This window comes from Poromitra crassiceps (genome assembly GCF_964638095.1).
Source record: "Poromitra crassiceps genome assembly, chromosome: 11".
NCBI lineage: Eukaryota > Metazoa > Chordata > Actinopteri > Beryciformes > Melamphaidae > Poromitra > Poromitra crassiceps.
The window spans coordinates 49594199-49599198 of NC_139643.1; the positions used below are offsets into that span (position 1 = coordinate 49594199).

A 5000-nucleotide genomic window follows, 5' to 3' on the forward strand; every position below is an offset into this window, starting at 1 on the left:
CACACACACACACACACACACACGCTCAAACACGCTCAAACACGCTCGCACTGCAAATAACACAATACACACGACGAGACAACCATTGCTGCGAGGGACAAGGGAAGACTCATCCGCCAGTTTTGTGGTTTGAGATCTCCTTGGAAATGTCAACGTTTGCGAGAAATACACTAATAACAGAGGGGGAAAAAACACATTATTCAACTAAATAAATAGAGATGACTCAAGCAAAAAAAAGTAATAAGTTAAAGCACACGCACAAAAAGCAAACACTTTTCTACCTGAGTGAAAATAGTTGTAAATACTTCACAGCTTAAAAAAAAAAAAAAAAACGATTCTGTCTTTTCTATCAAATTGAGCAGAGCTATGGGTGGAAGTGGTATCACTGAAAACCCTATAACCCAGTCTTTGGAATGCTCTTCTTTTGGTGCTGCGCTCATTGGATTGTGTTGTCTCCCATCTGGACGAATGAGGGAGTTGTATTTGGCGACATCATTTCTTTTTTGCGCTGTTGGCCCGCACACAACTACTGTATGCAAACACATTTCAGGTGTCCTTTCACTTCCTCCTCATTGTCCTTCCGCCTTCACCATTGGCCGTTTGTAGAGATGAACCACGCTAGCCCTCTCCTGATAGGCCGATAGCTGCGGGCTGTGGTGCGGCGACGACGACGCGGGCGCCGCGGCCGATTGGCCCGCAGGCGTCGTCGTCGTCGTCGTTGTCGCCGGGGCGTTCACGGCCGCCGTCAGAGCCTTGAGCAGTAGGGGCTCCTTGCGGTCCTCCTTCCCCTCGCAGCCCCTCCAGGCTGCGCGCCACCCCAGCGCTCCACGGCCGCCTCCACCTGCTTGGGCGAGGCGCCCCTCCGACAGCGCGTCGGCCTCCTGGCTGGCGTCGAAGCGCTCCACCATCTCCTTGACGTGCACGGTTGATGTGGGCGCTGGAGTGGGCCGGGCAGCAGCTGCGCTGGTGGGTGCGCAGGGAGAAGCGGTGGACGAAGGCCTGGGCGCACAGCTGGCAGCCGTAGGGGCGCTCGCGGGCGCCGTGCAGCCGCCGGTGCAGCTTGAGGTGGATGTACTGGGTGAACTGGTGCTGCACAGCTTGCACTGGTACGGTTTCCTCTCCGGAGTGCAGGCGCAGGTGCGTCTTCAGGTTGCTGGTGCTGCTGAAGCGCTTGTGACACACCTGGGGAAGGGAAGAAGGTGATGAAAAGGTTAGGGTAGTCGCAGCAAATCCCTTCATAAAAGAGTCGACTGGCAGGATTGTTACGGGGAATTTAATTCGAACAATCCGTCACGTCATTTTTGATGTCGATATAATGCATTGTATCGCCGTTGACCAGGTTCTTCCAGTCCTCTGGTAATGTTGTTGCTGTCAGATAAACAGGAGGGACTGCTTTCTGTTCACGTCAGGCTTGATCTTACAACCAGTTCTTAGTCATTTGGTGATCAACCAAAGAATAGAAAGCCACCGAGGAAGAAGGACCGGCGCCCACGTAGTTGCAGTGAAAAACAAAAGAGATTCCTATGACATCACAAGCAGGGTAGTGGCTCCATGAACGTCCAACAGACACAGTCTTGCGTTACCAGAAAGGTATGTGTGTGTGTGTGTGTGTGCCGGAGAGCATTCGCGTGTGCACAGTGTCGTCATGTGTCTATGTCTGTTTCTCTTAACCTGGTGAGCAGTGAGGAGAATGGAAAGAGCTTTGCCAAGGGAAAAGAAAACGCACACATAGACGACGTGATTATTTTCAGCTCACCTGACACTCGTGTGGTTTCTCCCCGGTGTGCACCAGGGTGGTGCTTCTGCAGGTGAGCCAGCTGAGTGAAGCTCTTCTTACACAGGTGACACTGGAAGGGCCTCTCCGCCGCTGTGCACGCGCAGGTGAACCCTACAGTGACACACAACGACAACAACAGGCAAAGAAATGAGACGAGCCGCTGCTGGCAAAGTGCAATCAAGGAGTGTATAGGATCTGGGAGTGAATACTACTGGATAAACCAGATTATTATAACCTAAAAATAACCACGTGCAATCAATTGAAATCAAACAGAGAGATAATTAAAATTCCCAAAAGGTCTTTATTACAGTATTACCATTTAAAACCACACAGACCTTGTAAAACATTTGAAATAAAAATAGAACCAAAAAAAACACAACAATTACGCAGAAGAAGAAGAAGAAGAAGAAGCTCACCTTGAGGTTAGACAGCTGTCCGAAGGTCTTGAGGCAGACGTTACATTCATACTTGATCTTCCCGTTCTGCTTCTTCAGCGGGTAGGACAGGGATTTGTAGCCGGGGCCGTTGCGCGGCGACAAGCTACTTTTGGTCACAGCCAGGCTGAGGTTCATGGCCTCCTCGCAGGCGGACGGGGACTGCTGGGGGCTCAGGTGCTGCTGCCCCCTGCTGGGCTTAGGCAGGGGGGACAGCTCCGGGGGTGGCGGGGGCGCCCTGCGGCTGGCGACATGTTTGCCATCCCGTCCTTCAGCCCTCCCTGCGGTGACGGAGGGTAGGGAAGGGACACCGGCAGCAGACCGCTCTGGCCGATCGTGGGGGTACCGGAGTCCGTCGGTGCCCAGGTAGCCGCTGTACCGGACGGGCGCTCTAGAGGGCAGCATCCCGGGGAAGGGAGGGGAGTACTGGGGGGGGGGAGAGGAGGAGGCGAGGATAGTGAGGGGGCGTAGGGAGGAAGGAGCTGGTAGGGGGCTGCAGGGGTCTGGCGTGGGGGTACAGGGGGTAAGAAGACACCTCTCTGTGGCCGTAGAGACCATGGAGGTGAAGCGGCAGGTTCCGGTGGGGAGAAGGGAGAGCTGGATGGTGGTCAGGGGAGGTAGGGCTGATTCGAGCCCAGGCCAGGCTCTCTGTGTTCGGGTTGAGGGGAAGGTACGACACCCCCCCGGGCCTCCTCCTCCTCTGCTCCCTCCTCCTCTTCCTTCTCCACCTTTTTGCTGAAGTCCACGATGTGGTCGTCGTCGGGCGTGTCGGGCGGCGTGTCTCTCTCCAGCATCCTCCACGTCGATCATTCTCCTCCGCTTCTTCATCCTTCTCTTCTTTCAGCTCTTCACTTGTTGTTCTTTCCCGGAGCCAGGCCTGCTGAGGTAGTAGGTGCTGTTTGGTGTATTCCGGCTCACGGTCTTCATCGGCACTCATGTCTTCTGTGAGCAAGAAGATGACAAAGCAATGCATTGAGTATTGCTATTGAATTTGAACGGTAAAACATTTTGTAAAGTTTTTTTTTTGGTTCAATAGTGTAGAATTTATTTTCATTGGATAATGAAAATAAATGAATGAAATATCCTATATTTAATAGAGTAAAAATGTTTTGGCTATAATATCATATATCACATCACATATCCTCCCCCAGAAGTCACTCCCTCTTATGGTAAATCATAGTAGTTTCAGTTTTTAGATGACACTGGAGGTTTCTGTTTGTCATTGCTGAGATAGTAAGGATTTGCGTGGGGAAGTGTGCGGGGTTGTAAAGTATGTGTAGGCGTCATTATGTCATGTATACGAGCGGCTGTGCACCAAGAAGAACACCGAGTTTCACTTTTGTGAAACGGTTTTCTGGGTGGGTGTCTTACCGTACGAGTTTGCGAGAAAACATGAAACGTCGTTTTTTTTCTCTCTCTCCTCCCCCAACATGACATGACCTATTTTTTCTATCCCCCCTTCCCTCATTTTTTTTTTGCCTGGTTTTTCTCAAAATCAGCTTAGTCACCATTATGTCCACCCTGCCGCGACACAGGCGCTCATTATGAGAGCTACACAATAGAACAAGGTGATAAAACAATGTAATGATATCGCCGCATAGCGTTAGTCACCGGGTTGAATGGCCTCGTATCTTGTGTATGCATATGAATCATCAGACTTGGTGGCAACAGGGAATTGCTGAGGACGAGGAGGAGATGACTTGCTTAACTTCTACCAATAGATGGAGTCATGACTCACAAGGATAATTTGTCTAACTGATCCCGGAGATTTCCTTGTTTTTTTAAATGGAAAAGATTCTACTGTGTGCGTGTGTGTGTGTGTGTGTGTGTGTGTGTGTGTGTGTGTGGTGTGTGTGTGTGTGTGTGTGTGTGTGTGTGTGTGTGTGTGTGTGTGTGTGTGTGTGGTGTGTGTGTGTGTGTGTGTGTGTGTGTGTGTGTGTGTGTGTGTGAGGGGGGCGGAAATGTGTGGCACAACACACACAAAAGTGAAACAGTGTATTGTCTCTGTTAGAGAAAATGTGCTGTCATCCTAGGGAGAGACATGGATGAGAGATAGAGACGCGATCATGTACGGTGTTCATCTAAGAGTACAATATAGACGGTTAAAGAAACATGCGGTCACAGGATGGAGAGGACGCGAGACTAAATGTGTGTGATTATGCATGTATTAAATGAATAAGTCAAAGCTTAGGGGGATACTGAACTATATAGTGTTTGAGTCTGATCAAATTCTCTCTCATTGTATGCATGGCAACCATTTATATTTGCTAATTACTGTCGTAGGGGGCGGGGAGGGGGGGGGGGGGGCTATTTCTTGCTGTGTAAATAATAACATCAGATTCTGATCCATGTGTAGATTGTCTTCATCTCTTCTGAAGAAAACCAATATGAAGATTGTGCTGATAAAGCATAAAGCAGCTACTAGATACTTCTCTTGTGTGTCATCTGGTCAGACTGTGTGGGCTCTGTGCTCAGTCACTGCAACAGATTTATCATTTTGATCAGATCTAGCCACAAAGGTAACGCAGATTCCTCGTCTTTCCCCACAGAACAGCTGACGAACAACCAACAGCTCTGTCGTTCACTCAAACACACCAGATCTGTTGGCTGGGTATGAGTTGTTTTGATTTGAATTTGTCAAAACAGTCATATAAATACCCTCCATTACATCATACGCAGCAGCCAGTGAGCATCTATTGATTGTATCCTGTTTGTCTATTATTCTGCGAGGTGAAACCAGTCATGTCAGAAGAACAGAGGTCTCGCTTTTTCTCCAACGGTGGCCATGT

At 49.7% G+C, this 5000-nt stretch overlaps 1 pseudogene across 1 annotated transcript in view; it reads right to left on the reverse strand.

The window, feature by feature from the left end:
• LOC310784585 (PR domain zinc finger protein 1-like) overlaps positions 1 to 5000 on the reverse strand; it is a 14377-nt pseudogene that overhangs the window by 776 nt on the left and 8601 nt on the right. Inside the window, exons 4-6 of the transcript XR_014554080.1 lie at positions 2194 to 3153; positions 1757 to 1887; positions 1 to 1182 (exon numbers count right to left, since the gene is read on the reverse strand). The exon at positions 1 to 1182 is cut by the window's left edge and continues 776 nt beyond it. The product of XR_014554080.1 is annotated as a PR domain zinc finger protein 1-like (transcript). The remainder of the gene's footprint in view (positions 1183 to 1756; positions 1888 to 2193; positions 3154 to 5000) is intronic.